A 14,784-nucleotide genomic window follows, 5' to 3' on the forward strand; every position below is an offset into this window, starting at 1 on the left:
GGTCACAGTTTTAGGATACGGGGTAGGACATTTAGGACTGAGATGAGGAGAAATTTCTTCACTCAGGGTGGTGAACCTGTGGAATTCTCTACCATAGAAGGCTGTGGCGGCCAAGTCACTGAATATATTTAAGAAGGAGATAGATAGATTTCTAGACACAAAAGGCATCAAGGGGTATGGGGAGAGAGCGGGAATATGGTATTGAGATAGACGATCAGCCATGATCATATTGAATGGCGGAGCAAGCTCAAAGGGCCGAATGGCCTACTCCTGCTCCTATTTTTCTATGTTACTATATCCACCTCTGATTGAGAGGGATGCAGATGTGCCACTTATCCCCAGGGCATCCTCCTCTGCATCTGTGAGCTGCATAATTTGTGACGGTCCATCTCCAGCCCTCTCCCTTGTGTCTTGTGCTCTCTTCTCCTATAAGGAGTGAAAAAACAGGCCTGTGAGTGAGTGATGGTGAGGTATTCACCTGATGGATGCAGAGCATTCAGTGAGAGTGACTATCAGACAGATGCATCACATTGCTTAAAGATTGGAGTGAGTGGCAGTGATGTATGAATACATGGGAAGGTGAGGAAATGCGCAGAAAGTGAAGGATGGGTGCTGTTGAAACATAAGTGGGTGTGAGGAGTGATGTGATGGAGTACACTTGGCAGGACAGAGTGAAACGGGGTGGTGGGGCGGGGGAGGGGTTTACACCACAGGATGTAGGTGAATCAGCAAATGTACGCACTTTTCCTGACCGGTTTAGGTCATTAAACCGCTTCCTGCACTGCATCCATGACCTGGACACAATGCTCCTGCTGCTCACCTTCTTGGTGACAGCAGCAGGTTTCTTCCTCCCATTGCTGGGAAAAGGATGCCCTCCTGCTCCTGACTGCCCCCAGCAGTAATTCCAGAGAAGCATCATTAAATCTGGGTGCTGCCCTTGCTCTTTGTGAAACCATCCTAAACACCTTCTGACTCCTCCAAATTCCATTTCTGCATTGGCCCTTTAAACATTGGACTTCATGCAGGTGCACATCAACCCAGAAATCAAAATGTATTGCCTCACTCGCTGACTTTACTTCCAGGTTTTGCCCACGCAATCCCCACTCTCCCCGCTTGGAACTCGCCTTTACATTAATATCGGGGTCAAGATCTCAGAGTCATGGCCAGCACAACCTACCTTTCAGATGGTAGTGCAACCATGGATGGGAATTACCCCCGTCAAGAGCTTCATGTAGTAGACAAAGATACCTGTTGCAACAGCTTGTGTGCGTAGTTTTATTTATATAGGTGTGAGTTTAATAATAATATCATTTTGGTTAGCCGCCTCCAAAAGAGGAAATGCTTAGAACAGTAGCTTCCTATCCACAACTGTATCAACTAAGCAGGCGAAGGTCAAAGTAACCTGGTTTATTTCTGCACTCTGGTATAAATTGAGTTTTGGACCAAGAATGCCACCTCAGATTCTTTTAGTGTGTTTATTTAAGTTAAGAAAGAATGACACCTTTTACAACCTCAGGACATCCCAAAGCACTTTACATACGTTTGAAGTGTAGGCACTGTTGTAATGTAGGAAATGTGGCAGCCAATTTACACACAGCAAGGTCGCACAACCAGCAATGTCTCATCTGAAAGATGTCACCCGCAGTACTGCACTGAAGTGTCAGCCTAGATTATGTTAAAGTTCTCTTTAGAACCTTTTTTTGATATTGCTAGAGTTTCTCAGATGGCTGCAGCAGAGCGGGTATGACGGGCACTGCCAGGGATTGCGCCGGCACTGGCAGTGCATCAGGGCAATGTAAGTAGCCCAGGACAAGAAATTCGAGGACACCTCTCCCTATATGGGTGCAGTGCACTTCAGGTCCACCGCACCTGTCAGGGTGCCCAGCAGAGGCCCAAAGAGGAAAATCTACCCTTCTGTACTGTTTTAATTAATCTCTTTGTCTGATGTGTCACCTTATTCTTTACAATTTTAGCAGCTGGTTATTAAATAAATCCGCCTGTACAATTGTATTGCAAAAGCTGAGCACGTTGACATTAAAGTGCTAAAGAAGACAACAGCAGATTAGTTGAAAGTTAACACCTTTGTGTAAACAAAGCCAATGTGTCATTCACAGCGCAACAGTTTGACTAAGATGTGTTGTTGCCTATGGTGGTTGGAAACCTTGGCCTAGAAATTCAGTAAGGCCCCGCCAGGTCTTTAGCGCCCGAAATTTAGCGCTCGCCCGGATTCCCGTAGCGCCCGCCTGAAATTCAGTTGCGGCGCCCCAAGACGGAGGCGGGCGCTATTGCAGGGTTTGGCCGCCTCGCTTGGGGCGATGAAAGTCAATTGCAGGCGTCCAGCTGCCGCTGCGGCACCCGATGCGGTGCGGCAGGCTGGGGTACTGCAGGCCTCCTCCTTCTCTTAAGGAGGAGCTGCCTGTAGCCGTGAGATCGCCGCTGGATTCCCCCGGCAAATGAGCCCGGCACCACGGAGAAGTGCCGGGCTCGCGGGAGTCAGACACCAATGCCGCGGGGGGGTGGTGCAGGAGTCCGGGGAGGGAGGTGCGGCCAGGCGGCCGCCGGGAAAGCGGCCGACCGCCCGTCCACCTTTATGCGCCGGCCTCTCGGAGCTGCAAGGCACCGTTTTTCAAACGCTGTTTGCGGCCGCCACGGGCGAGGCGGCCGCAACTGAATTTGGCAGTCGGCACGGAATCGCATTGGAGCCGGGGCGCTGCGCACACCGATGACGTCATCGGTGCCGGCGCAGCGCTACCGGCTAACGCCGATGTTAGGGACCAACTGAATTTCGGGCGCTAAAAAACTTCCGGCGCAAACCACTCTTTAGCCAATAAGTGGGCGCAAACGCGACTGAATTTCTAGGCCCTTATGTGGAACAAAATTATCGCGTTTGATTTTTTGGAGTAATAAATTCATGTTGTGTACCTACAAAAAGGATTCCATTTGAATAGATGTAGGAGGGTATCACAGCAGAAAGAGCTGGGTGTAATTTCTTTACAGCAGGAGAGGGAAATAAAAAGAGCAACAACATCAACAACTTGCATTTAAATAGCACTTTTAACACAGGAAATCATCCCAAGTCACTTCACAGGAGCATAATTTTCTTCTTCTTAGGCAGTCCCTCGGAACCGAGGATGACTTGCTTCCACATTAAAAATGAGATCGCAGGTGACTGATGAGTCCAATGCGGGACCTACAGTCTCTGTCACAGGTGGGGCAGACGGTGGTTGAAGGGACAGGTGGGTGGGGTGCTTGGATCGATGTGAGCTCCTTGCGCTGCCTGCGCTTTGCTTCCGTTTGCTCCCGGCGAAGAGACTCGAGGGGCTAGATTTTCGTGGAGCCGTCAGACGGGGTTTCAGGCGTGTGGGGGGGGGGGGAATCCCGAATTTGGGGGTCCCAACACCATCCCGCCCAAAACCCCGCCCCACGTAAGTTTCAGGGGCGGCGGGTACCCGCCCCGCACTGGGACCCGCCGAAACCAGGCGGGAAGGGATTAGTGCCAATTAACTGCCTGTTAACAGGTAGTTAACAGGCAGTTTTTAGCCTAATCCCTATTTTGAGGGGTTTCGTGTGGGTTTCCCAACAGCTCCAAACCACGCCAGGTTAGAGCAGGCGAGCCATCGGGTTGAAGGAGTTAGAGGGGTCGCGATATTGGCGCTCAAGTGAGTGATGGGTGCATGAGTGTAAAGGTGTTTGGTGTGTCTAAAGTGTGTAAAGAACTTTTACTTACCTGTACTTACCTTCACAGCCTTTCTTCCTGTAGCCGTCGGGAACGCATCACTCAGCCGGAACTGAAAGCTGAATGGCTGCGATCTGTGAAAAGTGACAGCCTTCAGCTTTGAGTGCTGGTAAGAGTTCTAACTGAGTCTGTGCAGAAGGACTCATGTTAGAACTCAAACTGTCAGTGTTTCACAGCTTCAAACAGCTGTGAAACACTGATATTTCATCTGTCAAGAACTCTTGACAGATGAAATTTCAGTCTGTGACATCACCTGTTGCCGGGTGGCCCTTAATTGGCCTGCTGAGCTCGCTGGGCGGGCTCAACAAGGTCAATCAAGGGAAAATCGCGCGGATTGGCCGGACGTCGAAGTAGGTGGGTCAAAAACCCAAAAGGGGAAGTCCCACCTTCTTCCCGACAGGTTCGGGAAAATCTACCCCGAGGTGTTCGGCGCCTTCCCAGACGTTTCTCCTCCACTTTGTGCGGTCTTGGGCCAGGGATTCTCAGGTGTCGATGGGGATGTTACACCTTTTCAAGGAGGCTTTGAGGGTGTCCCTGAAGCACCTCCCCTGCCCACCTGGGGAGGGGCTAAAGCAGGTGGCAGAGCTCAGTGACCACCTCCTTGCTGAATCGCAGCCTTCGCAATCACTGCCCCTCAGACAAATTAATGTAGGAGAACTGTTGGCGAAAAACCCTGGGAGCGTAAGGTCTCCTGTACCGAGGCCTGTTGGCCCTCCTCCGTCTGGCCATGATTGCCACTCTCTCTCTGCATCTCTGTGCCCTCCGAATGTGATGGAGAAGGACGACGTTCCCCTCCCGGCATGTCAGAGAGCCGAGTAGAGCGCTTGTCCTGGGAGTCTCGTATCGGGCATGCGGACAATGTGACCCATCCATCGGAGCTAATTGAGCGTGGTCAAAGCTTTGATGCTGGGGATGTTGGCCTGAGCAAGAACACTGACGTTGGTGCGCCTATCCTGCCAATGGATTTGCAGGATCTTGCGGAGGCAGTGTTGATGGTACCTCTCCAGTGCTTTGAGGTGCCTGCTGTAATTACAGAGGAGTTTCCCTGCTATCTGCCACAGGGAAAGTCATCGCAAGAATCCTCCTCAATCGCCTTCCCCCAGTGGCCGAAGAGTTCCTCCCAGAGTCGCAATGTGGATTCCGCCCACTAAGAGGCACAATGGACACGATTTTCACCGCACGTCAATTACAAGAGAAATGCAGGGAACAGCACCAACCACTGTACATGGCCTTCTTTGATCTCACAAAGGCCTTCGAGGAGTTTGTCACTATCCTCCGCCTGCTTCACGATGACATGCAAGCCGTGATCCTGACCAACGGTTCCACCACAGACCCAATTCACATACGAACCGGGGTCAAGCAAGGCTGTGTCATCGCACCAACGCTCTTCTCGATCTTCCTTGCTGCACTGCTCCATCTCACTCTCAGTAAGCTCCCCACTGGAGTGGAGCTAATTTACAGAACAAACGGGAAACTGTTCAACCTCCGTCGCCTCCAGTCCAGATCCAAGGTCATCCCATCCTCTGTCGTCGAATTACAGTATGCAGACGATGCTTGCGTCTGCGCTCACTCAGAGATCGAACTCCAAACCATCGTCAACACCTTCACCGAAGCGTACGAGAGCATGGGCCTTACACTAAACATCTGTAAGACAAAGGTCCTCTTCCAACCTGCACCCGCCACACAGTGCTGCCCCCCGATTATCAAAATCCACGACAAGGCCTTGGATAACGTGGACCACTTTCCATACCTCGGGAGCCTACTGTCAACAAGTGCAGACGTCAAAGACGAAGTCCAACACCGCCTTCAGTGTGCCAGTGCAGCCTTCGGTCGCCTGAGGAAGAGAGTGTTTGAAGGCCAGGACCTCAAACCCGGCACTAAGCTCATAGTCTACAGAGCAGTAGTGATACCCGCCCTGCTAATGGGAGGTGCAAATCAACTGAATTTTTTCCCCCTAGAGTCGAAAATTTTCAGTTGATCAGAGAGAGCCAGCATGGTTTTGTGAAAGGTAGGTCATGCCTGACAAACCTGATTGAACTTTTTGAGGAGGTGACAAAAGCAGTGGACAGGAGAATGTCTATGAATGTTATTTATATGGACTTCCAGAAGGCACTTGATAAAGCCTCACATAAGAGACTGTTAACTAAGGTAGAAGCCCATGGAATTGAGGGCAACTTGTTGACCTGGTTAGGAAATTGGCTGAGCGACAGGAGACAGAGGGGGAAAAATTCAGTTGGTAGCGCCACCCGTTAGTGCCTTAAGAGGGCGCTAAGTGGGGCGCAAACCAACTAGTGCCCGGGCGCGGCGATATCTGCGCCTCTCGCGAAATTGACCGGACATTTTGCGGCGGTGCTAAACAATACCGCCCGATCTCCTGCACACGCAGATCTTGACGTCATTCGAGAGTGCAACGCCCTTGGGGCGCCCTGGACCGGAAATTCAGTGGCGCCCCCCCCTTTCCGCCTGGCGCTACCAACGACAGGTTGACTGGAACGCTTCCCAGTCGCTGTGGGGCTGGGGGGGCGCTATTTAAAGGGGGCCTCTTCCTGGCTTTTGTGTGGTAGCCATTTTTGCACCACTCGTTCTGAGAGAGAGAGATTTGCAGAGAGACAAAGAGAGAAAGAGGGACTTCTGCATTGAGTCAACGCTATCTGAGGTAGTTTGGGCTTCTGACCATAACTTTGCAGGTACTTTGCTTTTTGACCTTCATAACTTTGATTGGCCAGATACTATGGGGGCTGCAATGAATGGGAACGTCGTCCTTCTCCATCACATTCGGAGGGCACAGAGACACAGAGAGAGAGTGGCAATCATGGCCAGACGGAGGAGGGCCAACAGGCCTCGGTACAGGAGACCTTACGCTCCCAGGGTTTTTCGCCAACAGTTCTCCTACATTCATTTGTCTGAGGAGCAGTGATTGCGAAGGCTGCGATTCAGCAAGGAGGTGGTCACTGAGCTCTGCCACCTGCTTCAGCCAGATCTGCAGCCTCAACTGAGGAGCAGGACGCCTCTGTCAGTGGCAGTGAAGATAACAGTGGCTCTCAACTTTTATGCCACCGGCTCATTTCAATCAGCTACTGGGGGCATTGCCATTATCTCCCAGTTCGCGGTGCATTGCTGCATCCGTTAGGTAACAAATGCCCTCTTTAAAAGGAGACGAGAGTACATCTCTTTCCCCATGACCCCGGACAAGCAGCAAGAACGCACAACGGGCTTTGCGATGATAGCAGGTTTCCCCATGGTGCAGGGCACCATTGACTGCACGCATGTGGCTTTGCGGACGCCGCAAGAGAATGCCGAGGATTTCCGCAACCGAAAGGGCTTCCATTCCTTAAACGTCCAGTTGGTCTGTTACCACAGACAGCTGATACTCGCTGTCAATGCCCACTTTCCAGGCAGCAGCCACGATGCCTTCATCCTGTGCCAGACTTCTGTGGCAGACCTTTTCCAGACACTGCATCACCCAGGAGGTTGGCTTCTCAGGGACAAGGAATATCCTCTGTGCACCTGGCTGATGACACCGCTCCGTTCGCCCAGCACCCCTGCTGAGCTACGATAAAACGAGAGCCATCAAGCTACCAGGAACATCGTTGAGCACACAATCGGCGTACTCAAGCAACGGTTCCGCTGTCTGGACCATTCTGGAGGAGCCCTGCAGTACTCGCCTGAGCGAGTCTCCCACTTCGTTGTTGTGTGCTGCATGCTGCACAGCCTGGCAATCCTCAGGACCCAGCCAATGCCACCAGACATTGGAGCACCAGCGGAGGGGAGGAGGAGGAAGATGAGGAGGATGATCATCAGCAGCACCAAGGCGGGAGGGAGGCACAAAGTGGAAGGGCCGTCCGTCAAAGGCTCATAGCAAGTCGCTTCTAGGCCCCCTCTGAGGGAATGGCTTCTGCCATTCAAACAGCCTGAATGAAACCATCCCGCAACCCCTAAGCCGGTCAAGGCAACAATGAGTGCAAAGACCAAACATGCACATTTTGAATACATACACTTCTTTATTTCACAAACTGTGTCTCATTTCCACATGACAAAGTAATAGAAAGAAACACATAAAAAAGCAGTCATTCACATAACTGGCTCTCAAAACCTGGAGACAATGTCCAAAACAGTAACAAAAATTTGGCCACGAACCTCGGCCTTAAGTAAGACAATGAAATACATTTTACCACACCTCCTACTTTTTGCCCTTCGAGGGTGATCTGCTTCCCTTGCGAAATTGCCCCCTTCCCACCTTGCAGCTCCTCCGTAATGGGACCCCAGTGGCTGGAGCAAAGCTGGGGGTAGGCTGCTGAGTGTCAGAAACTGAGACTGCAGATGCCCTTGAGGGACGGCCTGGACCAGCTCTGGGCCTGGAGGGCCCGGCTGCTGACTGCTCCAACTCTGCATGGGCAGCAGCAGTCTGTCCTACAGGTGGTGGCAACTGCAGTGGAGAAGTGCCAGTGGCGGCAGCAGGAATGCTGTCATCTTGAGAGAGGACAGTAACTCCCTGCTCGACCGACACACTGGCACTCCCATGGAGCACAGATTGCTGGCCTGCTGCGGCGCAGTGAGAGCCCTGGGGAAATCTGCCCGATCCAGCGAGGGTGGCAGCAGTCAGTGCTCGCGTGGCCTCAATCTGCGTCTGCATGAGACCAGCCACTGACTGCATTGCAGCACTTAGCATTTGCGTGGCAGCCGCCTGTGCTACAGCGAAGTGCTCCATACTCCTTGCCAGTGATTCAATGGATTCGGGCATCCTTGCCACTGCAGCCATGAGCTCAGTGTGCCTTTGCTCCGCCTGGGCGCTCATTTCAGCGAGGACCTGCTCCTCGTCTGCGTCCAGTGCAGCAGGACTCGAGGCCATCCTCTCCCTCCGGGGAGAAGGCCCCCGAGCTTCCCTACCCCCCTCGCGTTGCTGCAGCCCGCTGGGTCCTGGAGCTTCACCCTCATCAGACCATTCCCCCCTGCTCCCCTCCAGGTAAGGCGTGTCCCCAGTATGGGCATGGGCTGCCTCGGTAGAGGGTGGCGCTGATGGTCCGGCTTCCTCTTCCTCCTCGCCTTCAGCTTCACTCTCACTGGCAGCTTGAGGGCCTGTCTCCTCACCTGGTGAATCACCATCTGAAAGCAGGGAGGTACAAGAGTGGCTTTAGCGTGAGGACAGGGTGGCAGCAAGGGAGGCATGAGTGCAGCGATTTAGTGATTTGGATTGAAAGTGTCAAAGGCTGCTGTTGTGAGGAACAAGTGGAAGGAGAGAGGACAAAAAGGTGATGACCTTACCATTGTTGTCCAGAACGGGGTCGGCGTCTCCAGTGGTGACGGGACCAATCACCCGGCTTGCCACAATCCTGTGGACGCGCTGCTCAAGATTGCTGAGGGCTTGAAGCTGAGGCCGCCCTCCACCGGTCCGTTGCTGCTGTCTCCTATTATGAGACAGCTTGGCCTGCAAGAAAAAGGACAGCGTCTGAGTAAATATGCAGCCATGATCTTGCCTGAAATGCCTCCCATGGTTGAATAGCCCTTACTGTATGCAGCCATGATCTTGCCTGAAATGCCTCCCATGGTTGAATAGCCCTTACTGTATGCAACCATGATCTTGCCTGAAATGCCTCCCATGGTTGAATAGCCCTTACTGTATGCAAAGTGTGGAATGTGCGTGTGTGTTTCATGAAAGGGCCATAGGTGTTGGATGAGTGTTGGGCATTGGGGCTTTCAAGACCCTCTGGCCATAAAGTGAGGTGGAGATGGAGGGATGAAGAGGTTTTGAAAAAAGGCACTCACCCTGACGACCCGAGTGAGGTCGTTGAACTTTTTCCTACATTGCACCTGGGTCCTAGGCACCATGCTGCTTGAGGACACTCTCTGAGCCACCTCCCTCCACACTTTTCTGTATTCGTTTGGCAAAGGCCTCCTGCCACTCTCTGGGTACAGAATGGATCTTCTGCGCTCCACCCCGCGAACCAGAGCCTCCAAAGCCCGCTCACAGAAGCGCTGTGCTCGCTCCCTGGCCCTTTCCATAGTGTCTGGCTGCTAGATTTAGCCACAGGTCTGCCCAGGCCGAGATTCAAGGCTCCACTGAGCAGGGTGTGGCTGCAGAGCAAGATCAACCCTCCCCTTTAAGAACTGACTGGTGCCAGTGTGTCTGTGTTCAATCGCTAGCTGGCAGCACCTGCGCTGCGCCCGCCCTCTGAGATAGCGCCTCACTCCTCGGCCTTAGCGCCTTAAGAGAGGTGTGTAGCGCCTGATTTAGCGCTACAATCACCTCCAGGGGCGATAAAAGCCAAGTTTGCTGTCGGAGGCGATAATTAGCGCCAGGTGCTAATCTTTGCACCCGGCCGATAATTGCGCCCCAAATGGGGCGATACCGAATTTCTGCCCCAGAGAGTAGGGACAATGGGTAGGTACTCTAATTGGCAGGATGTGACTAGTGGTGTCCCGCAGGGATCTGTGTTGGGGCCTCAACTGTTCACAGTATTTATTAATGACTTAGATGATGGCATAGAAAGCCATATATCCAAATTTGCCAATGACACAAAGATAGGCGGCATTGTAAGCAGTGTAGATGAAAGCATAAAATTATAAAGGGATATCGATAGATTAAGTGAATGGGCAAAACTGTGACAAATGGATTTCAATGTAGGCAAATGTGAGGTCATCCACTTTGGACCTAATAAAGATAGAACAGGGTACCTTCTAAATGGTGAAAGTCTAAAAACAGTGGAGGTCCAAAAAGACTTGGGGGCCCAGGTAGATAGATCATTAAAATGTCATGAACAGGTATAGAAAATAATCAGAAAGGCTAATGGAATGCTGGCTTTTATATCTAGAGGACTAGAATATAAGGGGGTAGAAGTTATGCTGCAGCTGTACAAAACCCTGGTTAGACCAAACCTGGAGTACTGTGAGCAATTTTGGGCACCACACCTTAGGAAGGATATATTGGCCTTGGAGGGAGTGCACCATAGGTTTACCAGGATGATACCTGGACTTCGAGGGTTAAGTTACAAGGAGAGATTATATAAATTAGGGTTGTATTCCCTAGAATTTGGAAGGTTAAGGGGTAATCTGATCGAAGTTTTCAAGATAGTAAGGGGAACAGATAGGGTAGATAGAGAGATGCTATTTCCGCTGATTGAGGAGTCTCGGACCGGGGGCATAGTCTAAAAATTAGAGCCAGACCTTTCAGGAGTGAAATTAGGAAACACTTCTACACACAAAGGGTGGTAGAAGTTTGGAACTCTCTTCCCCGAATGGCAATTGCTGCTAGATCAATTGTTAATTTTAAATCGGAGATTGATAGCTTTTTGTTAACCAAAGGTGTTAAGGGATATGGGCCAAAGGCAGGTATATGGAGCTAGGTCACAGATCAGCCATGATCTCATTGAATGGCAGAACAGGCTCGAGGGGCTGAATGGCCTCTTCCTGTTCCCATGTTCACAGAAATCACACACTGCAGATAGAGGCCATTTCGGCCCATCGAGCCTGCACCGACACATATCCCACCCGATCCCCGTAACCCCTACACCAACACATATCCCACCCTATCCCCGTAACCCCACGTATTTAATCCCCCTAACACTAAGGGTCAATTTATCATAGCCAATCAACCTAACCTGCACATCTTTGGACTGTGGGAGGAAACCGGAGCACCCGGAGAAAACCCACGCAAACACGGGGAGAATGTGCAAACTCCACACAGACAGTCACCCGAGGCCGGATTCAAACCCGGGTCCCTGGCGCTGTGAGGCAACAGTGCTAACCACTATGCCACAAGAGCTATTTTTAAATTAACGCCCATCCTCCTTTGACCTTGTCTGTAAATCAGGTACAGCTGGAAATTACTAAAGATTACTAGCTTCTGCTAAAAACACAATCAAACTTTGAAAATTGCCGAGTCATTTGTAATCCATCTGAACTATTGTAAGACCAACTGCAGCTGTGCAAACAAAATTTGTCTTATCATGTTGGAAATTATAAAATATATATATATTTGCTGTATGGACCCAAATATAGACTGCGTTTGGCAAACAAAAATGAATCATAAAGTCACATTGTAATGGTACTGTGTAAGGGTTTGGCATAACAGATTGTACCTCATGGCCTTTTTGTATTGCTAAAAGTTCCTGCATTCTTTCATGAACCTGGAGGGTATTCCTCAGCTGGATTTCCTCAGATGCTAAGCCAAAATGGTTGCTTTATGGATCCTTAGCAAGATACATGAGAGTTCCTTAATTTTCCTGCTTCCAAGACCATTTCTTGCAGAGTATAAATCCTGTGCTCATTCTGTTTTCTGGGATTCTGCCACATTGTCATCTCTTGGCTGTAGCCATTCAAGAAGGGATACACCTTGAGCTGAACAGTAGTGTCGGGTTGAGGTGGCGAGATACCAATCAGATGCCCCGTATTCTCTCTGCAGTTACTATGGCCGAAAAATTTAAATAAGGGACTTGGATGCAACGTGGGAAGATATCCTAGAATTTGAATCAGCAGAGGCTATCTAGCAGGGAGAGTCACTCTACCCACCGATAGGTCCATCAGTACTGAATACAGTTGTGTTAGGGAGGGTTTAAAATCAGATTAAATCTATTTAGCTGGAGCTGAGCTGGCTGTTACTTCAGAAGTGAGTCCAGCGTATTTGACCATTTTACAGCATATTAGCTACTATGCAAATGACACCGTGTATTTTCAGTGATATGCTGCTACAGAAAAACTCAACCAATATAAGTAGCGAACTGGCTTTCTCAGCTGGTGACACTAGTACTAGAGTCCTGCTGGGAGGCTGAGCAGGACTGACTGTTGTGCCTGGCTGACCTCCTTTTATAGAACGTGGGAACGCTTCTGGCTTACTTGAGATCTGACGCCATGGCAATCGCGTTCTCTGACACGGCTGTGCAGCTCTATTTTAGAAGTACAACCTTTATTTCACAGAATTAAAATGTACATTGCTAATGCATTTTCATGTTATAGAAAAAGCTCATAGTGTCTCCCATGTGCATTGTTTCAGAAGAATGTATCTTTAGGGAGCAAAAATAGTGTTCGCACAAGCTCCCTATTTTTCTGTTGTATTTGCACTAACATATGCAGCTTACCATGTGAAAACCTAGCCCATGATTTGTCCCCTCTCATTTAACAGGGCCACATGTAGGGGTGTATATTACCCTCCCACCATGTGTAGAAATCTATTTTTGTGTTTATGAATTAACAGCAGAATTAAATATCTTAATAAATATTAAATACCTTCCCTCCATCATAAGGTCAGAAGTGGGGATGTTTGCTGATGACTGCACAGCGTTCAGTGCCATTCGCAGCACCTCAGATAATGAAGCAGTCCATGCCCGCATGCAGCAAGACCTGGACGACATTCAGGCTTGGGCTGATAAGTAGCAGGTAACATTTGTGCCAGGCAATGATTATCTCCATCAAGCGAGCGTCTAAACACCGTCCCTTGACATTCAACGACATTATCATCGCCGAATCTCCCACCATCAACATCCTGCGGGTCACCATTGACCAGAAACTTAACTGGACCAGCCACATAAATACTGTGGCAACAAGAGCAGGTCAGAGGCTGGGTATTCTGCGGCGAGTGTCCTGACTCCCCAAAGCCTTTCCGCCATCTGCAAGGCACAAGTCAGGAGTGCAATGGAATACTCTCCACTTGCCTGGATGAGTGCAGCTCCAACAACACTCAAGAATCTCCACACTATCCAGGACAAAGCAGCCCGCTTGATTGGCACCCCATCCACCACCTTAAACATTTACTCCCTCCACCACCGGCGTACCATGGCTGCAGTGTGTACCATCTACAAGATGCACTGCAGCAACTCACAGAAAGGCTTCTTCGGAAGCACCTCATAAACCCGCGACCTCTACCACCTAGAAGGACAATGGCAGCAGGTGCATGGGAACACCACGACCTCCCAAGTTCCCCTCCAAGTCACACACCATCCTAACTTGGAAGTATATCGCTGTTCCTTCATCGTCGCTGGGTAAAAATCCAGGAACTCCCTCCTGAACAGCATTGTGGGAGTACCTTCACCACATGGACTGTAGCAGTTCAAGAAGGCGGCTCACCACCACCTTCTCAAGGGCAACTAGGGATGCGCAATAAATGCTGGCCTTGCCAGTGATGCCTACATCCCATGAACGAATAAAAAAAAAATCACTTTGGGGGCAAAATTGGGTGCCTTTGCACCTCGTGCAAATGGCTTTGTGACCAGGCGTGGCGCTGACATTGACTCCCACCATATTCAGCGGGAGTTTTGCGGCGGCGCTATGGCGTTGTGCCTCGATCTCCTTCGCCCGGAGATTGTGACATCATCGCCATGCGCATCGCTCCCCGGACTTGAAATTGACTTCCGCCCCCTGCAGCAGCGCCGGTGGAAAACACCGACAACTGCAGGAGGTGTGCATCAGGCAGCCGGCCGCTTCGGGGGTAATGATTAAAGGCGCGGTGGCCGAGGTAAGTAAAAAAAATACCTACCTTTCTTGCTCCACTTTTTTCTGCCAGTTCCTGCCCGCGATCATTCAGCCCGCACTCTGCTTGAGTGCCGGGCTGATCGCGCGGGATCGCAGCCGCCTTGATGGTCCAGGTAGGTACTGTTTCTATTGCAGAGCCTGCAGTGATGGCCCTTCCCTTTAAGGAAGGGAAGGAGCCTTTGAACGCGGCAGTGCTGCTCGGCCCAGTGTGCAGCGCTGCTGAAGTCTCCGCCCCGCCTGCTGCCGATTGCGCTCCAAGAAGGAAGTGGAGTGCTTGATTTAGTGCTCCACTTCCTTCCTGGAGCGCAAAATTGAATTTTTAAGAAGTTTAGAAACATTAGCGCCTGGTGCTAATTTTCTCATTTTTTAAAGTTTTAGCGCCCCAAACGGGGCTATCCTGAATTTCTCCCCCTTGGACATTGCAGGAACAGAAATAAAATTGAGAATGCAGCTATACAGGTACTAGGTCCTGGACATTTGATACGTGAGGTGCCGACCCATGCGGACAAATTGTGCATTCACGTGTGTGGCGAAAAATATCTAGTCTGCTTTTAAAAAAAACTATAATGCATGAAGTTGAGGGAGGT

General features: G+C 50.5%; 1 protein-coding gene across 2 annotated transcripts in view; it reads left to right on the forward strand.

Moving 5' to 3' along the window:
* Nucleotides 1–14,784, forward strand: part of LOC147121072 (protein kinase C epsilon type) — a 788,174-nt gene that overhangs the window by 615,470 nt on the left and 157,920 nt on the right. The window lies entirely within an intron of this gene.

This window comes from Somniosus microcephalus, chromosome 3, assembly GCF_052327205.1.
Source record: "Somniosus microcephalus isolate GS21.2 chromosome 3, FLI_Smic_1.0, whole genome shotgun sequence".
Taxonomy (NCBI): domain Eukaryota; kingdom Metazoa; phylum Chordata; class Chondrichthyes; order Squaliformes; family Somniosidae; genus Somniosus; species Somniosus microcephalus.